At 47.7% G+C, this 24,086-nt stretch overlaps 1 protein-coding gene across 2 annotated transcripts in view; it reads right to left on the bottom strand.

Annotated features, from left to right (window-relative positions):
- Positions 1-24,086, bottom strand: part of GGA1 (golgi associated, gamma adaptin ear containing, ARF binding protein 1) — a 136,125-nt gene that overhangs the window by 63,786 nt on the left and 48,253 nt on the right. The gene's annotated exons all lie outside the window — the stretch shown is intronic.

Here is a 24,086-nt window from a genome sequence, read left to right as displayed (position 1 = left end):
ATCCCAAATGCTCTCTTTTGTGGTAGTGTTGGCAAGCAGTTTAGGCTCATCAGAGGATAGGGTTGAGCATTTATTACACATAGTAAGCGAGACACACACTCAAAGAAAACCAACACCAATTAATAAAAATAAGAGATTTATTTATTTATTTTATTTATTTTGAAAGTTTTATATAGCGCGAACAAGATCTTTGCAGATATCAGAACGCTTTACAGACGAAAGGAACAACGTGTGAGTAAATAACAATTGGGGTGGGGAAGGTACATGTGGGAGTATAGTCAGCCAGATACATCAATAATGATACAAGTACAAATAATTGATAGCGTAAACACTCAGGCAGGTCAATAACACGAGTCATACAAAAATGCAAAAAAGATCAGTAGAACTGAATGGTACAACGTCTGTAAATATCATCCCCAGTAATAATTCAAGTGTATTTAGCCATGAGGATAGCTTTTACTTCTTTCTTAAAGAGTATGGTAGAGGAGATGAGCCTGATTTCAGGGGGGAGTGAGTTCCAGATCCTGGGTGCCATTCCTGAGAAGGAGCGTTTATACGTTTTTTCCTTGCGGAATCTTTGGGGCTTTAGCAGGAGATTGTTTGTGCCTCTAGTGTTTCTAGAGCCTCCGGAAATCGTCAGCTTCTGGGCGAGGTATCCGGGCGAGCTCAGGTGGACAGTCTTGTGCGTGATGCAGGCGATTTTCAGATGAATTCTGGCTTCAAAAGGCAGCCAGTTCAGGGCTCTCAGGTCAGGGGAAATGTGTGAGTGTTTTTTTGATCCGATGATGAGTCTCGCTGCAGAGTTTAGAGAAGCTCTTATGGGTGCCGTGGTAGTTAGGGGGAGACCGCAGAGGGCAATGCTACCGTAATCTATTCGAGGGATGACTAGAGCTTATACCGCAGTTTGGAAATCTTTGGCTGGAAGGAAGGGTTTGAGTTTCCTTAAGGTATTGATCTGGTAGTTCGCCCCCTTAGTTGCTTTGTTGATGTGTTCCTGCATGTTGAGGTTGGTGTCAAGTGTTATGCCTAGAGATTTTGCCGAGTCCACGATGGTGGGATGAACATTGAGTGCGATTAGATGTTTAAGCCAGGTTTGAGTGGTAGTGATCTTCGCAGGAGGTGAGATCAAGAGGAACTCTGTTTTAAGAGCATTGAGCTTGAGATGATTAGCGGCCAACCATGATTGGGTGCTTCTGATCGTTGAATTCAAGAGCATAATGTCTTTGGGTGATTGTACTTTGAGATAAAGTTGTGTGTCATCGGCGTACATGTGGAATTGAACATTGGATGCTTGTAGTAAGGTGGTGAGAGGTTCCATAACTAGGTTAAACAAAGTTGGGGATAGGGAGGATCCTTGTGGGACGCCTAGCGATACCGGTATTGGAGAAGACATCAAGTTGTTACTCTTGAATTTCTGCGTTCTGTTGTGTAGAAAGGACGTGAACCACTTGAGCACAGTTCCAGATATACCCATTCTTGTGTGTAATAGATCGAGTAAGTTCTCATGTTTGACGGTGTCGAATGCAGAAGAGAGATCAAGAAGGATAAGGAGGCAGGTATCGTTTTGATCTAGGATTTGGAGGGCGTCGTCAATTATGTGAATCATAGCAGTTTCTGTACTGTGGTCCGCTCTGAAGCCTGATTGATGAGGGTTGAGTAGATCAAACTGATTAATGTGTCTAGTCAATTGAGTTTGTGCGCATTTTTCCAGCAATTTGGCAAGAGTCGGAATATTGGTAATGGGACGGTAATTATTTAGATCAGAGGGGTCGGCTGTAGGTTTCTTTAGTAGAGGTGTGATTTGTCCAACTTTGAGGGAGTCGGGGATGGTCCCTTGTTGAAGTGAGCTGTTGATAATTTTAGTCCAAAGTGGGAGGAGCGACGGGGTAAGGTCTTTGACAGCGTTGGCAGGAAGGGGGTCCGTGAGGTGATTGGCTGGTTTCACAGTGCTGAGCAGTCTACCAATTTCTTCTTCCGAGATGTGCATATGAATTTATACACCAAGATAATCATAATAGTTAAGAACTTTCATATAGTGAATTTTCAAGGCTTAGAAAATGCACTCTATTTTTTCTTTAAAGCAGTAATGTTATCTATTCTATGGGGGAAAAACATATACTGCATTCAGTCACTTGGCAACAACTTACAGGACTGTTCTTCTGGACTTAAGGTAAGTATGGGGCAGGGTCCAAGGAAGCACTGGGTGTCTGGGTGCAGAGGTGTTTTTCTGCATCGGGCACCCTGTTTAAGTCAGTGGAGAATGGTACCTACTAAAAGATGCTGCAAGCAGGGACTGGGGGCCAGTCCAGTAGTACCCACAGGGGGGCTCAAGTCTTGAGGGTGTTGGGTACGCAGGGAAACAGTCGCTCAACTTGGACTGGGGGCTTGTGTGCAGTGGGGCTTTGGCCAGCTGGCACACGTCACTGTAGACTCTTGTGGTTCTCTATTCCTGCAGAAAGAGGCTGCAGGTGGCGACTGGGAGACCAGTCTGGCCATTCCCAAGGGTGAGTTATGCTCTTGAAGGTCTCAGCACCACGTTGGCACCATCGCCTCCCTTGGAATCGAGCTGTGGGGCATGGGTTCAGGGGTACTTGAGGCATTGGGTCGCAGTCGGTCAGAGACTTACTGTAAATCATGGTTACCTGGTTAAGTGGGGAAGCAGGGCAGCAGGGCCACTCTATGCTGGCCTGCTGGATCCCGACGTCCCTTGACAGTAGGTGTTGCTTTGTGATGTTGAGTCTGGACTGGACCACCAACAAGCCTTGGTTGCTGCAACTGCTCCGGTATCCAGGGAATTGGTGCTAGCTGACTCCTCGCGTCTCCAAACTTGTCAAGGAGACAAAATTGACCTGGACGACAAAGACCTTTCTCCTGTTGCACTGCTCCTTCACGGAGCCCAATGGCTGGCAACACGGTGGACCAGCAGATGCTTTGCGGGGACTGCAGATGCAGGGAAACAGCTCCACTACCTCAAGGGAGATCTTTCCCAGTTGTTGATGGGCTGGGCAGTCCTCCAAGACTTTTGGGGAGGTTGTTCAGCATTTTGCAAAGTCAGTCCAGTGACAGTGTAAGTGCAAGAAGCCTGGCATGGCTTTGTGCCAATCTTTGGTGCAGGTCTTCAGTTCATGCTCTCTTCGGTCCTTCTTTCTTCCTCAGTTCCTAGTAGTTGAATTTGATTTCCCTGGTGTCAGGGGGCAACCTAAATAATCAATTTAGGGGCATTAATGGGACTGAAGGGTAGTAGCCAATGGGCTACTTACCGCTCGGGTCACTACACCCTCTAGATGAGGGAGTGGGCATCACAATGGTGGATGTTCCTATTTTTATGTTTACATCAGGCTGCCCACCCTAGAGGTGTGTCCAGGGTGGCAGTGGAATACGCCTCCGGCATAGCTAATTTCCCGCCTGTCCTGGTGCCAAATGGGCCTCTGGGCAGGGGGTGGCATCCTCCAGGTGTGGGGGACCCAAGCTTGCATATCAAAGGCAGTGCGCTCTTTGAAGTTGCCACCAATCCTTGTTAAACATGCATAATCAGGATGCATTTAACAAAGTATGATGATTTGGATCTTAAAGAATGTAACACAAAGCATTAGGCTTTCATAAGAAATAGGATAGAGAAAGAGTTAAACAAGTAGTGGCGGCAGAATTGAATAACATAAAACCAGAAAACCTTGCATCAACCACAACCCTCTGGTCTTTCCGCCGCTCCCCGCTGCCTCTGCCTGACGCCAGAGTCTACAGTCTTGCCTCCTGCCGCAAGACCCAGTTCTTTCAGGTTCGGGGTTGTGGTCCGCCTCCTGGTGCTTAAGCTGATCTTGTTAATTGGTTTTAGATTTGGCATTCATTATAGTCACGTTTATTTAGGTCCTCTGGTTTGCTTTTCGGTTTACTTTTAGTCTTTCTATTTACGTATTCATTTTGTAGTTTGACCCTTCTGCTCTCCCGTCGTTTTGCTTTTCTGCCGGTTCCCCCTCTAGCCTCCCACCTCCCTGACAGACCCTCCCACTTCCCAAGGACTACTTATGCAGGCTGCTGTACGGCCCCAGTGAGCAGTCTTGAGCCCCCTGGTCTCCACGCCGCTCTACCCTGTCTCTGCCTAGCGCCAGAGTCCTTCCAGGTTAGGGGCTGCAGTCTGCCTACTGATGCTTGTGCTGATCTGGGTAACTGGTAATTAATTTTGGATTTGGCATTCATTATAGTAATGTTTATTTAGTTCCTCTGGTTTGCTTTTCAGTTTAATTTTAGCCTTTTTATTTACCAATTCATTTTCTAATTTGACCCTTCTGCTCTTTTCTTTCCCGCATGCTGGTCCTCATCTCCAGACTCACTGACCGGCTCTCCCAAGGACTACTGCTGGCGCTCCTCCTCTTGCTCCCCAGGGACCCCTCCAACGCCAAAACAAAATTCTGCAATGCAATGACCAGCACTGACAGACCATGCACACAACCTCAGCATCATCCTCGACAGCCAACTGACCACGAAACGACAAGTTAACCCAGTCGCCTTATCTGGCTTCCACACCCATCGCATGCTCAGCAGAATCTTCAGATGTATCCCATTCAACACAAGGAAGACTGTCATGTAGGCCCTCCTCACTAGACGCCTCTACTACAGCAACGCTCTCAAAGATGGAATTTCCACCTAGCTCCTCAAAAGACTCCAGACCATACAGAACACCGCAGCCAGACTCCTCCTCGACCTCTCCAAACAGACCAGCATCAGCCCCCACCTCAGAAACCTCCACTGGCTCCCCATCCAAAAGAGATGCCAGTTCAAGATCCCCACACACATACATAGCTCTACACAAGCAAGGACCATCCTACATCAACCATGGACTTAACTTCAGCCTGCCTGCAAGACACCGGCGCTCTGCCTCACTTGCCCGTGCACCCACCACATCCATCATAGCTGCATAATGGGCCATTCCTTTTCCTACATCGCTGCCAGGACCTGGAACGACCTGCCTCTCCACCTCCGTACAGCACCCTCCCTGGCGGACTGCAGAAAGAAACTCAAGATGTGTCTTTTTGACAGAGACACAGCACCCCCCAGGGCTCAGATACTCCTAGGGGTGACAGTGCTGCGCTATACAAATATTGATTGACTTGAACATATTGTGCGATCCTAGCTAATTTGTTTTTTTCACAGTGCCTCATTTTCCTTCCTCATCACAAGAACACTTTAACTTAGGGTCACCAGAATTGTAAAGCCAAAAACGGGGACATCTCACAAAAATAGAAGAAGGACTACAGTTTTACTTCAAGCGAGCGCACCGTATGACAGCGCTCCTCAGCACAGAATTACAGAACAAGCACAGAATTACAGGACAGGTAGTTTAGACCATATATAAAATAAAAATTTTAAACCCAGAAGCTTGCCTGTTAATTAACTTGCTTTCTAGAAACAACTGCTAACTCTTCCTGCTTTGTACAACATAAAAAACACCTCCCACCGTTTTCAGCTGACCCTCTCTAAAAACCGGGACAGGAGCTAAAATTCCTGAAATCTGTCTGGACAGCTGGTGGAAAACCGGGACCGTCCGGGCAAATCGTAGACGCCTGGTCACCCTACTTTAACTACAATAGTTCAGGATGTGCGCTGCACAAAAACAAAAAGCCTGTAATGTTAATTTATAGTGTCAGCCTAGGCCACATATAAGAGGCAATTGACAACGGACTTAACTCAATAATAGCATTGTTGTCCGGGCAATAGTCGAGGGGAATGAATGCTTCCAAGTTCATGACTTGAAGCACTTCTAACTATTGTCACTTAATGCAATGGTATATGTTAATATACTAAACTGCAAGAGGTTGCAATGGCTACATTATAAAGAAAAACACTATTCGTCGGTGCTCGTGCTCGCCTAAGTCGGGCTGAGGAAGGAGTGTGGCTACTCAGTAACGCAGCAGTCACTTCAATCAGCGTTTTTCTTTTATTTTTTAAATGACGGCGGCGTTACAGAGTAGCCACACTCCTTCCTCAGCTCGACTTAGGCGAGTACGAGCACTGACGAATCAATCTCGGTGATTCCATCGAAGTAATAATTTATGGCAAAGCTCTTTGAACTAATGAGACGCAACTGCAGTGACAGCGGCTGAGCGGAGGAAAATTACCTTGTCCTCAGTTTTGTTTGAAATTTATCAAGATTCGCAAGCTCCTTCCTTTTTCGTGTAATTGACCAGGAAGATTTCATTCATCTACAGGTTGATTCATGATTAGATATTCCTTATGGAATAAACAGATTACACTACAGTTCATGTCATCTTCCTGAAGATGGTCTAACAGATGTATATGCCAACAAGACCGAAATATCGACAATTTCATCTATGTCCTTATTGTTTGATTTCTCTTCAGAAATTGATTTCCGTTTTATTCGGACACAGTGCTCTGTTAATGTTTTTCATTTTGGAATAGATATTTACATTAATGACTGAGGTATTAATAGCACAGAATCTGTATGTAAGCCTCGAGCATTTTTGTTTTGCTTTAAAAATTAATTTGTACCCTTCAAACTTTCAATATATAAATTTGATTTATGAAGAATTTACACCCGTTTTGCTAGTATCTTTCATAGATCATCTGTGAAGGAATGATAATTAATTTGTAGATTGTCTAACTATAGGATACCACTTGGAACCTCAATATATCATTGCATGAATTATCCAACAGAGTGTACTTAAATTAATCCCTTGTAGGCACCTTTACCTGATAATGTTTGGGAGATAGCGTGGATTCAAAGTTTATACTGCTGTGTCCACTACAAGGATCAGCAGTTGGGCCAATAGTCTTATAGCAATAAACTTATGTGGCTGTCCACGAACAGACCAGTTGGGTAAGGTGCACCGAGTTGTCGGTGTGATCTTCAACTGCCCCACACGGTCAGTGTTTATTTCAATTCAGACAAAGCTGTATTTACTTTTGCAGATGGGCTAGTCAAGCTGTGCTTGGTACTGGGGATTGTCCAGATAGAACTATCAGCTGTTCCTCCTGAGAAGGGCGGCACATGGCAATTTGTTGCATACTGAAGATCACTTTGTAACAACAAGAATCATGTGCCAGTGGTAGTCAAGCATCAGCAGCGCAGCTATTCTCCAGGCAAGTCCGTAGTTGGCAAGAGAAGTACACTTAAGAAAAAACAAGACCAAGTGCTGAGCAGGAGATATGTCAAACAATGCAGACCATGTTCGTTAAGCAAAACAGACTGCAAACTACTGGTGCAGACTCGGGAACTAATGAAGTTGTAAGACAAACCTGGAGTTAGGTTGGCATTGGATTTAGGGGAATATACTCTATTGTCGGCCATTATTCTGGTTATTGGAGGAGTAATTTTCTGATGATGTGACTACAGGAAAAGTGGTTAAATGATTCTCAGTCCATGGCCTTTAGAGCGTTACAAAATGGCTGAGCTTTCCACTACAGTAGAGTGTCAGTGACCTGGAACCGAAACGAGATGGAATACATGAGACATTTTGGATGAGCAGGCAGTGAAGAAACAAAATGAAACGACCTAGGAGTTACTTACCTTCGGTAACGCTTTTTCTGGTGGATACAGTATCTGCTTGTGGATTCCTCTCCTTATGAATATTCCCTGCGCCAGCATACCGCTGAAATTGTTTCCTAGCTCTCTGCGCCAACGAGGTCGTCATAGCGTCATGGCTCCGCAGGCGACTCCGCATGACGTCACCGGAGCCATAAGAAGAACACGTCGGCGTGATGACGTCAGTTTCACCCATTTTTTCAGTGCCACTGAGGCAAACGGGCGAACCGACCATAGAGACCAAGTTACATAGTAGACAGAATTCATACAAATACACTCAGTGTATAATGAGATAAGAAAGCTTACATTTCAAATAAGTCAACAATGGACAAATAGAGGTAATAAAGACTTTAGTACACAAAAATACATAAAAAAACAAATACCTCATCTTTTAAGGATTAAACGGGTGGACAACGGGGGGTGGGTGGGCCAGTGAGGAATCCACAGGCAGATACTGTATCCACCAGAAAAAGTGTTACCGAAGGTAAGTAACTTGTTCTTCTGATGGATACATCTGCCTGTAAAACAGAAACACCCCTAGACAAGGCAGAAGTAGACGATTTAGCCCTGGTGGAATGAGCTCTAATGCCTACAGGAGGCTCCTTACCAGCCAGGGAGTAGCATATCTTGATGCACAAGATGATCCATAGGGATAAATTGCGCTTGTGCACCACCTTGCCCTACATACAACCAGCATATCCAACAAAGAGCTGGTCACCTTGACGGAAGTCCATTGTTCTGTCCAAATAGAAGCTAATCGCCCTCTTTGGATCCAAACGATGAAGTCTTTCCTCCTCTTTGGATGGGTGAGGGGGTGGATAGAATGTAGAAAGTGTAATGAACTGACCAAGGTGAAAGGGAATCACCACATTAGGCAGAAAAGCAGCCCTGGTCCTGAGTACCATCCTTTCAGCATGTATGGTCAGAAAAGGAGGCTTTGAACTCAAAGCCTAGCGCTCACTCACCCTCCTGGCCGAAGTGATAGCTACCAGAAAGACCGTTTAAAATGTCAAAAGCCTCAAAGGACAACTATACATAGGTTCAAACGTAGAACCCATTAAAAGAGTTAACACCAGATTCAAATCCCACTGGGGCATATTAAAAGGAGTGGGAGGAAACATGTTTGTCAGCCCCTTAATGAATCATAAGACTATAGGAGACTTAAATAAAGAAGGCTGAGCAGGTAAACACAAAAATGCCGACAAATATTCTTTAACAGTGGCCACAGTACAACCCTGCTGGGCCAAATAAAGAGAAAAACAAAGAACATCAGAAAGAATAGCTTTTAAGGGATCAACAGATTTCTCTCCGCACCACTTAACAAATTTAGACCACCTGTAAGAATAGACAGACTTGTTGGGAGTGTCGCCTGGCCGATAGTATAACATCCACCACGTCAGGCGGGAGAGAAAAATAATTCAAGTTGCCCCATTCAATCTCCAGGCATGAAGGAGCAGGCTCTGGAGGTGGGGGTGAAAAACGTGCCCCTCCATCTGAGAGAGGAGATCTGCCCTGAGAGGGAGACGGAGCGGGGGGTGCGACGAGAGGTGAGGAAGGTCCGTGTACCACACCTTCTTGGCCAGTCCGGGGCGATTAATATAACTTGGGCCCGGTCTTGGCGAATCTTCCTCAGACCCGAGGAATCAAGGGTATGGGAGGAAACGCGTAAAGGAGTTGCGAGCTCCAACTCAACTAAAATGTGTCCCCCAAAGCTCCCTGCCACGGAGACTGCAGAATGACGGGCAGTGCGCGTTCTCGATAGTGGCAAACAGGTCCGCCCGAGGAGTTCCCCATGTCCGGAAGATGTGATTAACTACCTCCGGATGAAGCCCCCACTCGTCGGCGGAGAGCTGTCGACAGACAGTCTGCACACACGTTCAGCACCCCGCAAAGGGAAGGGAGAAAGGCCTTGAGTGCCAAACGTATTGCCCGCAATTCCAGAAGGTTGATGTGAAACAACCTTTCCTCTGGAGACCAAAGACCCTTGATCTCCAGATCCCCCAGATGTGCACTCCACCCTAGGGTAGAGGCATCTGTTATCACTGTGGCCACTGATGGAGGAAGATGAAAGGGCTTTCCTTGAGACAGATTGCCCTCCACGCTCCACCAAGATAGATAGGCTGCAGCTTCTCTGGAGATCTTTACAGACTCCCTGAGATCTCCGTTGTGCTGATACCACTGCCTGAGGAGACACCACTGGAGTGCCCTCATGTGCCAGCGTGCATGGTTGACCAGCAGGATGCAGGAAGCGAACAGACCGAGCAGGCGAAGGACCTTCAGAACTGGAACAACCGCTCCATTGTAAAACAAGGGAATCATATCCTGAATGTCGAGAATCCTTTGTGGAGGAGGGAAAGCTCGACACAGTGGTATCCAGTACCGCCCCTATGAACAGGTTGCGCGGTGAGGACACCAGGTGACAATTGGGTACATTTATCGAAAAACCCAATTTGTACAACAGTTGGGTTGTAACCTGCAGATCATGACGCACCATCTCTGGGGACTGTGCCTACAAAAGCCAGTCGTCCAGGTAAGGGAAAACCGGATTCCCGACCTCCTGAGATGGTCAGCAACCACTGCCATCAACTTGGTGAAGACTCAAGGTGCGGTAGTAAGACCAAAAGGAAGGACAGCAACCTGGTAATGTTGAGACCCAACCGTAAAACGGAGATACTTCATGTGCGACTTCAGGATTGGGATATGAAAATGCGCATCCTGTAAGTTGATGGACCCCATCCAGTCCTCTTGTTGCAGCGCCTGAAGAACCTGCGCTAGGGTAAGCGTCTTGAACCTCTCCTGCTTGAGAAACAGATTCAAAATTCTGAGGTCCAGGATGGGGCGTAACCTGCCATCCTTCTTGGGAATCAGGAAATACCGGTAGTAGCGACCCTGACCCCTCTCCTGCTCTGGAACCACCTCTATTGCACCTTTCGGTAATAGGGTAAGATCCTCCTTCTGAAGGAGAAGCAAATGATCCTCCGTGCAAAACCCCTGACAAGGAGGGTAAGGAGGAGGGAGTTCTCTTAAGGGGAAAGGCGTACCCGTTTTCTACAATATCTAAAACCCAAAGATCTGAAGTTATTAATTTCCAATCTTGTAGAAACAGGGTAAGCCGCCCTCCCACGGGACCCACATGATCCAGGATGGCGGATCTAGGACTGCTTTCCTGCATTACCAGTAGGGGTTGGGGAAGTGGAGGAGGAGGAAGGCTGACGTCCGGCTCCACAAAGGCGACCTCAGCCTTTACCCCTGTAGCTCTTATACAACGGATTTTGCTGCTGCTGTTGTTGTTGTTGCTGAGGCTGCCTGGATCGTCGAAAGGAAGTCCTCTCAAAGCAACGGGATCTTATCAATCCATAGCCTCTTGATTGAGTCTGTAGACCCAAAGATCTTGCAGTATCCTTTTTTTTATCAATTTTATTTTCTAAATTTTCCATACATTGTCAAACAAGCATTTACAATGCAACGGTTTCACCTTTGTAAAAGTTAGAGCTATTGGCATTTTAAATGACAAATTTTTCATTTATGTGTTGGTTTTGAAAACAGATAAATAAATGGCATTGCCATTTACAATGCCAAGAGCTTAATCTCTCGCAAACAGTTAACATGATTAATAATAACTAACCTCCTTCTTATCAAAGGACCAAAAACCCTGCCTTAAGTTGCAGTCATTAAAGAGCTTGCGGACAATTAGGAGCTCTCTGAGTGATGGTGTGTGTTTTGTAGGTGTGTGTGTGTGTGTGTGTGTGTGAGTGCACGTGTGTATTGCTGACATGCAATGCTCACATTCAATTAGGAGCTCCCTGAGTGATGGTGTGTGTGTTTGTAGGTGTGTGTGCGCATGTGAGTATGCACATGTGCACGGGTGTGTGTGCATGATCATTGTGTGAATGAACGTTCACGAGTGTGTATTAATGTGCGCATGTGAGTGAGTGTGCATATGCATGGATCCACAAGGCATGAAAATGTATGTGCCACTCTAGTTCGTAGTGCTGATACTAAGTAACTGTGAGTACCGGCCCATTTAAAACACTGAATAAACGTGTTACCAATGTTTCCCTGCATGTTCCATTTATTCCTTGTATGCAACAACGAGTAGAAAGGAAACAGAAAACAAAGAACGTGGAGACATTAACATTAAGTTGAAACTTAAAAGAAGCTGGTTTTTTTGCACGAGACTCCACAACCAACATTAAAGTGAACAAATTAAACCCAAGCTATCAGAATTACATGCATTTAAAACATACAACGGAAAGAACACAAGATATTAAAAATAAAGTAATGCTTATAAATGCACAATATTATTACTGCAATATGCGAACATGAAATCGCAGATACATTGTTGACACAATCACAAACTCACAACAATACAGAAGTCACAAAAGAGTACTGCAATGAATTTATTATAGCATCTTCTAGGCTACACCTTTACTGCCCAACCATCCACCCTCTGTCGAGTGTCTGGGATGTGGGGCGAAACTAAGCTGCCTTCTTACTGGAAGGAGTATATTGGGATTGAAAGAGGAATGGTATCACTCTTGTTTATCATTGTGGGGGCGAGGCAAGTTTTTTTTTCATTTTAAATTGTCCTCTACCTTCATTTACAAAGTTTCACATACAGAATACTAATTTAAAGTGTCGGAAACTTCAAGGGAGGGGGGGGGGGTATTTGCTTTCGAAGAGAGTTAAAGAAAGTGAGCAGAGACAACTAAAACTGTACTGATTTATAAAAATACCAAGGAAAGATTTAAACCAAAGCCACATGTATAACTAAGCTCATCTTCTATAATCGCTATATGTAATATGCATAGATACATGAAAACACATTCTGCATTCCTATGAGGGCGCAGCATGCGGTAGATGTAGGGTCAACGCACTGTAATATGATGCATGTTGTCCAAGATCACACGTTAAAGTCAAGCCAAGTTCAGAGGGTCTCACAATCTAGACCACTCAACAGCTCTCCCCCAAAATAATTAGATTATACGTGACAAATGTCATTTTCTTGGCCTTTGCAACAGGGGGTTAGAGGTACTCTCAATGAGAATTGTTTTTCACTTTTTGAATTTCTTCAAATAACATATTCCATTGACCGCAGATTACATTTGAAACACATATCTCGTATGCACACACGGACCAGACCATTATCTGTGATGCACAAAACGTGAAAGAGATATCTGTATTTTTACTTCGACTCTTGGAATATCGGTTTGTGCCTTGAGTACTAACAGTCCCCTATACATTCGTGCAACATCCGCTGACACGTGCTTATGTCCCACTGTAGAGCATCCACAGCCTCATGTTTGTCGACCCTTTGAACTAAATTTCAATGCATCGGTGGCTTTAAATTATGGCCCACGAATTTTGCTGCATAAAAGAAAAGCACCCGTAGAAAATTCCTTTTAGAAAACCATGCATGCTCAGCACTTCACCGTGCATGCTAGAGACAGGGCTGTTTATCACTAGAACATGAGTGATGGAATACAAATATCTTATTTTACCATATTTTGTGTTTTATAGTCTTGGTGCACTGCACACGTCATTGTAACTTCCCTATTCATCGAATGAGAAGATGTGTCAGGAAGTAGCTGCCATGTGCAAACAACATACTGTAGTCCTAAGAAATATTAGCTATGTGCTGAAGAGCTGAGTCTCAGGTGCTTTGAACAATCGCTGAGCACCCTGGGATTAGTGGTATTTTATTTCCAGCAGTAAGCAACTTCACCAGAGTCACGTGCCCCTTTGTCGAATCAGTGTGAGGGCTCCGGGAAATCCTGCTATTATTCCACCCATTCTATGTGTGGTATCCCCTGAGCAACAGAACTTCAACTTACAGACCCAAATATTACATTACAATGGCCTAGACAACTATCTTAGGCTCGCTTCATCGTGCACGAGCTCGGTCTTTGTGAAGCGGTGGCAACGACGGCACGTGCTAGCACCGTCTTCATGGAAAATATAAGCACTCCTGGGCTCTTGCTGCTTGTTACATAATAGGAACCCTGTCTGTGCGTCACTCAAGCAGGGGACTCCCTCGGTCTGTTCCCTATCGTGGAAAACTCCATTAGAGAAGGAAACACGTATCTGATGATCACAGGTCACCCTGAGTTTGGCCTCCTCCCTCGGCGACGCCCCAGGAGACGAGCGTGACTCATTAGGACGTCAGTGGAACAGAAGTGCATAACAAGCACCTATGGGCACACGAACAGCGGGAGGGGGGACGGACAGCGGGAGGGGGGGCGGACACGGACAGCGGGAGGGGGGGCGGACACGGACAGGGGGGGGGCGGGAACAGCGAGTACTTAAAGGGAAACGAGTGGGAAGGGCAGGGCCGGGCTTCAGCGTGGGCAGCTCTGGAAACAAGCATTGAAATGAAATAAAAACAAGCACCTACAGGCACACGGACAGCGGGAGGGGGGACGGACAGCGGGAGGGGGGCGGACATGGACAGGGGGGGCGGGAACAGCACACGGTCAGCAGGAGGGGGGGGCGGGAACGGGCACTCACCTGGACTTCTTCCGGCGGCCGTGGTCGTCATGGAATGACGAAAACAAACACCTAAAAAAAAAAAAAACGAAACTCCGCCCACCGCACGATGACTATGCAAAAAGGGTGGAGAGGGAAAAAATCTCGGGAACGCCCCCGAATCTGGTCCGGGCTTGACGGACAGATACAGCTTCCAATGGCTAGCCTACATTTATGGAGCTAGCCAATGGAAGCAGGGGCGGGACTAAGCCCCACACTGTAGGGACATAAGATTTCTCCTGGGCGGAGCTAGGAGCTCCGGCCCCAGGCGAAACCTAAAAATAGGTCATGTACAACAGAGTAACAGAGATATAACTCCCAACCACCATTCATATACCCCCCCACCCTCTGCCCTTGCAAAGTATTTCAGATGAATCTAGTACGATGAGAAGCACACAATTGAAGATTTCAAAATAATCCTGTCCAATATTTTAACATTTGTTACAGTGTAATACAGTGTCCATATAGGGCCATAGTCCAAGGTCCACAGTCCACGCACATATGACCGCAGGAGCTCATATATCCACACTCACTTCGTTATCGGTTTCTGCCTCGCCCTGCAGCATAAGATATGCCTCTAAAGGGCCCCATATATCTCTGGGCCGGGATGCCACTGGTAACAGTTCAGCATATGTAGTATGTTGCTCTTGACAATATAGTAAATCCGCCATCCACTCCTTAAATTTCGGGGCACGACCTTGTCCCCCACCTGCATGCCACCCTCCATTTGGCTAACAGTAGCGATATAGCTATGAACTTCCTGTGCAGCATAGGTATCTGTGCTGTGTACCCCAAGAATTAGAGCAATGGGTAACTTTCTAGTACGCTCCCAGTCATGTCACCCGACGCCGTTAGTACTTGCTCCCAATATGCTAGTATGGACGGACACTCCCACCCTAAATGTGGGAATCCTGCACCCGACTGTCTGCATCACAGGCACCTATCTGTGTCTACCAAGTTGAACCGCAATTTCCTCACCGGTGTATAATATAGTCTATGTAGGTACTTATATTGTATAAATTCTCAACCTACAACTGGACGAGATTTGCGCCGTTTGCCCACAACAATATCGCCATAGTTCATCAGTTAATTCCCGCCCTAAATCGTCATTCCAATGCCCTCGGGACCGGCTGATTACTCCCGCCCTATGCACCCTGATGCTGTTGTAGAGCCCTGAGACAAGATGTTTCCCATTCGCGGACCTCAACATGTGATGCAGTGGAATAAGGCATGCTGGTTCGTGGGGGAAGCCTGAGAGAATGGACCGCATCCCTTGCCTGAGTCGAATATATAAGAAGGTGTCTAAAGGCGTAGGTTGTAGTCCTGACATTAATTGGTCAAGGGAACGAAACGTTCCATCTTGGAAGAGATCTTCCCATGTGGCAACATTTGCGCGCTTGCACAAGTCCTGGAAGCCTCTTTCCTGCAACAGCGATAGATCAGGATGATATGTCAACTGATGCAGCGGAGAGTAAAGAGGAGGCAACTCAAGCAGCGCTGCTATCTGCTGCCATGCATCCACCGTACCTGTGTCAGTAGTAGGCGGCGTCGCCCTCGCTCGAACAGGCCCCTGTATTATACCATTCAGTGGTATCGGGTCGGTAAGCCGGTCTTCAGCGGCTACCTGTGGCATGTAGCAAGGAGGGTGTATCCAATAGTAAGCATAATGAGCCCGTACACTTAAAAAATAGATCTAAAAATCTGGCACATCAAAATCCTCCTGTTCATAAGGCCTCGTTAGTACCGACCAACTAAGCATCGCCTGTTTCCCCCCCATAACAGTTGGAGCAATTCAGAGCACCGTTTTAAAAAAGAACCGTCCCGGATCATAGGGGATATTGAGAAATAAATAAAAAAACTGAGGCAGTATGACCATTTTAATAAGGGAGGCTCGTTGGGCAATTGAGAGGGGCAATGATATCCATTGAGTAATATTAGTATTAAGGCGTGTTATGGACGTACCATAATTCGCCCGTATAGTGTCATCCTTATCCCTGGTCACTTGAATACCAAGATACCGCAGCTCCGAGTCACACCATTCTATCGGAAAGTCAAGTGGGAACTGCTTTACCGCCGGTGTAAGAGGAAATATCTGAGATTTTCCCCAGTTAATGCCTATGCCAGACAATCAACCAAACCGGATAAATTCCCGTAATATTAGGATTAATGTTCTGTTGGGGGACCCTGATATGAAGCGTAATGTCATCCGCGTATAGCGAGACTAGGATTTGTCAGAGGCAGCATTGAAAAGCTTTATCTTGATGTAATTGCCGTAGTCTACAGGCCAAGGGTTCTACCGCTAAGGCAAAGAGGAGTGGGCTCAGTGGGCACCCCTGACGAGTTCCCCTTGAGATAGCTATGGGCTGGGACAAGTGACCATTGATCAGTATCTTAGCCGTAGGGCGATGATACAATAAATCAATCCAGGACAAGTATACCTCAGGGAAACCCATCCTACGCAGCACCCCATATAAATAGTCCCACTCCACTGAGTCAAACGCCTTAGTGGCATTTAAAAAAATGCTTGATTCCGGTCCAGGGAAGACATGGCTCGGCAGTTCGGGCTGGACTGTTCCCATCAGGCACAGGGTCAAGACTGATTTGGATATGGCCATGTCTGAACTGGGGTGGCTTGGTGAGCAAAATAACGATGGATTAAACCCAGATCTGTGACTGGGGTTGAATCATTTGCCATTGTGCAACATTCCGTCCATCATCTTGTGTGTTTTGCTGTTCACCCTATGTGGGAAGGGTATGCCCAGACGTCGGTCCCGTGCTCACTAGGCCACTGGAGTCAAGCTATCCTGGTTGGTGAAGGCTGATAGCCAGAAACCGGTCCTAGGATGCTTGATTCTGGTCCAGGGAAGACATGGCTTGGCAGTTCGGGCTGGACTGTTCCCATGAGACAGAGGGTCAAGACTGATTTGCATATGGCCATGTCTGAACTGGGGTGGCTTGGTGAGCAAAATAACGATGGATTAAACCCAGATCTGTAACTGGGGGTGAATGTTGCCATTGTGCAACATTCCGTCCATCATCTTGTGTGTTTTGCCATAATATCAATATAGGCCTTGCAGAATTCGGTCGGAAGGCAATCCGATCCGGGCGCCTTCCATTTCTGAAGCTGCATTATAGCCTCCCTAATCTCGTCTATCTCAAACGGGATACTAAGGAACTTACGCTGCGTATCCCCCAGCCATCCTAGCAACACGTCCCCCATATATTCCTCCAAATCAATGATATCATGCAGTTTAGAGGTGTAGCATGCAGTGTAATGCTCTGGAAATGCCTCCAATATGTGTGGTGTATCCCTATGCAGCGCCTTGCCCGCTTCCTGAATTTCCAGCACATGTGTGTTAAAGAGAGGGCTCCTTGTCAGTGCAGCTAACACCTACCCAGGTCTTTCACCTTCCCCATATGTACGTGCCGTCCAATAACGCCCCCGGAATTTCACCTCCCTGTTTGCAGCATCCTCATATTCAGTTAGCATCTGACGAAAGTCTTTCAGCACTTGTCCCACCTCGCCTCTCCCCATCCGCCTCTCCAACCCTTTCAAAGCTTGCTCCAGCTTGCGTATTGTACCTTGTATATCTCGCAATACCCCAAAACTCTTAGATATGCAATGTCCTCGAATTGTTACTTTACATGCCTCCCATATCATTTCAACACTGTCGACAGAGTCTTTATTCCGGGTAAAAAAATCTTTGATCTCCTCACCTAGCTCTTCTCGAAAAACGACATCCAACAGGGCTGTAGGTTGAAGCTGCCAGCATGGCAGAGGCCTATCATACCCCGGTAGGGACAATGAAACCTTGAAGGGGCAATGATCAGAAAAAGTCCGGGCCAGATGCACAACATTATTGACAGTCGGCCCAAGACCTCTGGTGAGTAAACAATAGTCTATGCGTGACCAGGTACCCATATAGGACGTGAAATGTGTACCCTCACGCTGCAATGGATGACTGTATCTCCAACTATCAATCAGCCTACCCTCCATCATTATTCCCTGCAGGACCTCCTGCGCCCTAGTATAATGCTGTGAGCCTGCATTGGAACTATCTAAGTGCGGATTTAAAGCCACGTTAATATCACCCCCCCCAGATAATGTGAGTTGACCCAATCGCTAGAATCTTACCCCATATATTGGTGAAAAATTCGGGGCAATCTGAGTTAGGGCCATAATAATTAGCTACTGTGACGGTATCTCGGCCCAGGCGCCCCCAGAGTATGACGTATCTCCCATGCGAGTCTTCCACCACCCCCATTCGTTCTAAATGTATAGCCTTACTACAAAGTATGGCCGTGCCTCGGGCATAAGGAAAATAGGAGGAGAACACTCGGCAACTTGCCCAGCGATTAGCAAATGAGATTGTGGTTCTTGGCGGGATATGGGTATCCTGCAAAAGCGCTATTTGAATCGGTTGCCTATCTAAGTAAGCTAAAACCTTCCTCTGCTTTCTCGGATACCCGAGGCACCGGACATTCCATGAAAGCACCCTAAGGGTACCACCCTCCTCCTGTGCCATTAAGCCAATATTCCATCACCTGGTCTGAATATAATAAATGTGTACATTCCATCTCCCGTACATACCACAAAACAGTAGTGGTGGTGCACATCGGCATACCTGCATCACTGTGACAATGAACGTCCCCTACTACCCCCACCCTCCCACTAAAGCATCCCAATTATGCTAGTAGCAGACAACCCTCCCCCTCCCAACAAGCCCAGATCTTACCAAAGAGGCCAACAGGGCCTGCTGCCATCCTCTCAGAACCAGAAGAGAAGAAAGGCCCAAATAAAGGAAAAACAATCATGGGGTTCTCCCTAGGGGGAAAATGCGCCTAGGTGGCCCACGGATACCCTTTGCCAGCCCGAGTGCCGCATGACTCGCACCAGCACTCTAGGTCTAACTCGAGGGTGACCGGCAGTGCATTAAAGTCTCTTGCCCTCTGAAATATCTGCATGTCCCTGGACAAGTAGTGGGTTAGCATAGAGTCTCATCCCACAATCCCATTATTGTTTATTCCACTGGCCATGTCCATGAAGAATGAGGTGTGTCTTCACAATGCAGGACAATCATGTGCCTAAATCCTCACTCTGCATCCGGTGACTGCGATCTAGAGGAATCCTCCGGTTCATGTCGCGATCTTTTCTGCTTCTTTAGCTGTTTCAGGTAATCTTCTACTTATTGTGGAGTAGTGAAAAAGTTTTGCAATCCCTGGTGTGTAACTCGAGCAGGGTATAATAAGGCATAATCTATTTGAGCTTGCCGGAGCTTTTGTTTAACTCCCAGAAATTTGTGGCGCTCCTCTTGCACATGCAGCGTGAAGTCCGGGTACATGGTGAAGGTAATGCCAACATAGGACAGCTGCTTTTCCTCCCGAGCCACTCACAGAGCAACGTCTCTGTCCCTATAGTTTAAGAGGCGAGCAATGATGGGCCGAGGGATGCTGCCAGGAGGTGGCCGCGGTCCAAGTGACCTATGTGCTCTTCCACTACAAAGTGAGGAGATAGCAGTTCAGTGCCTACCACAGCTCTTAACAAGTTCTCGATGTACTCCTCCATCCTTCCCGTATTTGTACTCTCCGGAATACCTAAAACACATATGTTATTTCTCCGGCTCCTTGCCTCTATGTCCTCATTCTTTGCCGTGATGATCTTAAGTAATTTATCCATTTGCGACGTTGCCTTCTTCAGCTGGGCAGTGGTTTCCTCCACATCAGAAACACGTTGTTCCGCTTCTTTAATACGCGTCTCGTGCCCTTCAATGGTGCGCACGATGGCATCCATTCAAGTTGAGACCGTGTCAATTTTATCAGCCATGGTCGCGAAACCCTGTCGGACCTCAGCAAGTAGCGATTTGAGATCATCTCCCTGTGGCTGGGGGTGATCCTGCCGGGGGGCCTCCGCGCCACCATCGTCCTCCGCCTGCTGCTGTTTATTTGTCTTTTTAGCATCAAAATTGAGTCTCGGTTGAAAGGCATCCAGACGCCCCATCGTGTTCCTGGGCCCAGCAGTGGCTCCCCACCTAGTTGGCCCCACGAGTCCTTTAGCAGTACAGAAGTCACTATTGCCTCGCCACTCCACCAGTGGTCAGATGTATTGAGCAAAGCACCCGTTGCTATCCCACCGCAATTGAAGGAAGGACGTCTGGAGCCACCAAGCCACCCAGCAACCACCACCCGATGATGGCTAAACTAAGGGATCCACACCGATCAGGCCCACACCTCAACAGTGCAACCCCGGCGCAGCCCTCTGTGGCACTCCGCTCACCAAGTTTCAAAGCAGCGCCACCACATCCAGTCAAATGGCCACTCCTCTCCACCGCTGTCTGCCAGGCAAAGAAGAGCGCCCCCCCCTGAGCCAGGAGCAGGATATGAAGGTCGTGACCAATAGTAGGGATGACCTCCGCCAGCCAGCGCAGCCGCTACCACAGCCGCAAATGTCAACCACAGGGTTCTCCAATGTCCAGCCGAACTCCACCACTAGAAATGAGTAATGCGACCCCTCCGCCGCCGAAATATTCTGCGTCCAGCACTTTGCTTCACTCCTCCTCGCTCTCCAGAAGTCCTCCTGGAGGCATTAGCAGCAGCACCGTCCACAAGGTCACAGTCTCCTCCCTACTACCCTCCGTTATATAGCCTCATGCAGCGCCTTTCCTCCTCTCACCGCCGTGCAAAATCAGGGCAGCAGTTGCAGCGCGATATCTCTCACCTGCCGGCGCCGAGTAGAAAATGGTGGCACCCTCCACAATGCACCCACAGCCGCGGCCCACTCTGTCCGGCAGATATGTGGCAAGGAGTCCCAGCCACCATCAGATGAGGCACACCCGCCGGTATCACCTACAGCAGGGGGTATCTCCTCCCGCAGTGGTGGCGCAGGTCCAGGCAGGACAAGGTCCGCTCCAGACATCCCCAAAATGGCTGCACAGCACAGCCCTAAGACGGAGATCACACCACTGCTGAAGCCCTGGAGACTACTTGCGATATCTCCGTGGTGCTGTCCGCATCTTTCCCTGCAAGGAACCTCTTCACAGGGGGGTAGCTGGCGGCAGGTGGGGCCAACGATCACGTAGCTCCTCTCGGCAATCCCTTGCTCAGGCCCAGCCGCCACATGTGAGGCAGAGACCTCACGTAGCTAGCCCTGACGCCCAGCAGCTCCAGGGCCAGCAGGGAAAACCCTCGGCTGCGCCCTCTCTGCACTCGCACCTCAGACAGCCTCCGTGTCAGCACCGCCGCGGCACCGGAGGCAGAGGACTCGCCCCCCGCACCGTCTCCATTATAAACGTGGACAAAGAGCCGGATTAATGTCGGATTTCGTGGCCGGTCTGCAGGAGCCTCACTACACAGCGGCTCGTGCGCCACCTAGCCCCCCCCCCCGCCTCCCTCCCCCCCAGATCTTGCAGAATCCTTACTTTCATTAAATCTCTGCAAAGCAGAGTCCACCTTTTCTCCAAAAAGCTTGGCACCATCAAATGGCAAGTCAACAAGCGCAGCCTGCACGTCGGGAGAGAACCCCGAAGATTTCAACCAGGCGTGCCTCCTTGTAGCAATAGACGAGCCCATGACTCTGGCAACAGAATTTGCGGTATCCAGACCAGACTGGATAACCTGGCGAGCAGCTGCTTGAGCATCCACCAGCACCTCACTCAGATTCCACTTGTCCTCCTTAGATAACTTAGGGAGAAGCTGTTTCACAGAGTCCATTAAAGCATGAATGTACCTGCCCAAGAGACAAGTGGCGTTGGTAGACTTTAATGCCATACTGGCTGAAGAAAATACTTTTTTTGCAGACTGCTCCAACCTTTTAGAATCCCTGTCCGCTTTAGCCTGCGAAAACGCACCGGATGACTGCTTCGAGCAAGAAGCCTGCCCCACCAGACTTTCAGGAGAGGGGTGAGAAGAAAGGAAAGCCGGATCACCAGGAGCAGGACTATACCCTCTCGAGACGGTCCTCGAAACTGCAGGAGCCGAAAGAGGATTGCGCCACACCTCAAGTATAGGCTCTGTAAATGCATCATTAAATGGCAAAAGAGGCTCAACCACTGAAGAGGGAGAATGAAGCATTTCATTGAGAAGTTTAGGCTTATACTCCACCACAGGAAGCTGCAAATCCAAAAGTTCTACAGCCTTCGAGATTACTGAATGATATGGAGCAACATCCTTCTAGGGAAAAGACTTTTGCGAAACAAAATCACACTCTGGAGAAGTGTCAAGCCCACTTGCTTCACACAAGTCTTCTAACACATCCTCTGTGTCATAAATCTCTCCTTTCTCCAACTCTTCATCCCGATACCGCTCTTCTTCCAACAACCTCTGCGCCTCTCTCCTCGAACGCAACTTCGGTTGCGGCATCGGCTGCACCACATGCGGCGTCGGCGGAGCCACATATGGCATCGAAGGCTCTGGAATCGGCGTCGAAGGCGGATCCATAAACGGAGCTAATCCAATTCGGGAAGCTTCACGGGATGGAGCCGGAGACTGTCCATACGGCGTCGACATCTTCGGAGCCAGAAAAGACCAGGACGACATCGCTGGCATGAATGCCATTAAGGGGGCCTGAGGATACGGATGAGGCACACCCAAATTAAAAGCCAAGGGACCCATGGGACCCGAAGGTGCTCCAGAGGGGTAAGAGGGCCTGGTGAAAACACCACACATCGCATTTAGAAAATGCGAGGGATCTGAGCCCGGCGTCGAAAACTGAGGATAAGAGGCCGGACCTGGCTCAGATCGAGGTATCTCAGAAGCCGGAGCCGCTGGAGTCACAGGAGGATCAACCCGAGCAAGGGAGCCGGATTCGAGGGTGAGAATCTCGGCGTCATAGCCTGCTCTGGAGGCCCCTTATAGAAAGGAGAATGAGCCGGACTCACCACAGGAAATACTGAAAGTGAGGGGGAAACAAAGTCCTTTTCTCGACATAGAGGAGCTGGAGAAGGTGACCTCGACACCACCGACTTCGAAGACCGGCGTCGAGAAGCATGTCTTCTCTTCTTCTTGCATTTCTTTTTGGAGTCGTTCGAAGTCGAAGAACTAGATTTTGGCCTTTTCAACTCTTCTTTTCTTTTCTAGCTTTGGCCATGTAGAGTGTGACCTCTCGCTCCTTTAATCCCTTCGGATTCATCTTCCTGCACGCATCCCTCGACGTCATGGTCCGAAGACGAACACCAAAGGCAATCGTCATGCGGATCAGTAATCGACATATGTTTACCGCATTCTCTGCAAGGTTTACTCCCTGACTTCCTCGGTGCAGACATCGCTACAAAGAAAGGAAGAGATACAATAAAAGACACAAAGTATCCAACGAAGTATGGAGAGTCCCAGAAAAAAATGTTAGCGTCGACAGCGTGGAAAAAAGGGAACTGACATAATCACGCCGACGTGGTATTCTTTAAGCTCCGGTGACGTCATGTGGAGTCGCGTGCGGAGCCATGACACTATAACGACCTCGTCGGCGCGGACAGCTAGGAAAAGATTTCGCTGGAATGCTGGCGCAGGGAATATTCATAAGGTGAGCAATCCACAGGCAGATGTATCCCTCAGAAATATAAATAACCAAGGTGCAGTGAACCAGTAGAAGGTAAAAGTAACAGAAAAGAGTGAACAAGTAGAAGAATAAAGGAGCAGGTTGCACTTTCACTGAAGAAATATGATCAAAAGCAATTAGTGATCAAAAAGATGAATAAAAGAGTTACAATTAGGAAAGAATGGGTCTTTTTAAACACAACGTCCTGTCACCTGAGAAGCAAGAATCAGAGGAAAGAGTTCTCAAATCAGGAGGAAGAGTGGAGGCAGTTACAAAACAAGCATTGGAAATGCAATAGGTCTCGGATTTATTTGAGTTAGAGCTAATGGCATTGTAAATGGCAATGTCTTTTAGCCATGTGTTATGGAGTGTATGCATGTGGTGTGTAGTGGAATTATGTGGTTTGGATTGGAATTGTTCACCCTGCACACTCACACACTGTTCACCCTGCACACTCACACACTGTTCACCCTGCACAATCACACACTGTTCACCCTG

This window comes from Lissotriton helveticus, chromosome 1_1 (genome assembly GCF_964261635.1).
Source record: "Lissotriton helveticus chromosome 1_1, aLisHel1.1, whole genome shotgun sequence".
Classification (NCBI taxonomy): Eukaryota; Metazoa; Chordata; class Amphibia; order Caudata; family Salamandridae; genus Lissotriton; species Lissotriton helveticus.
This window is presented reverse-complemented; position numbering and strand designations above follow the sequence as displayed.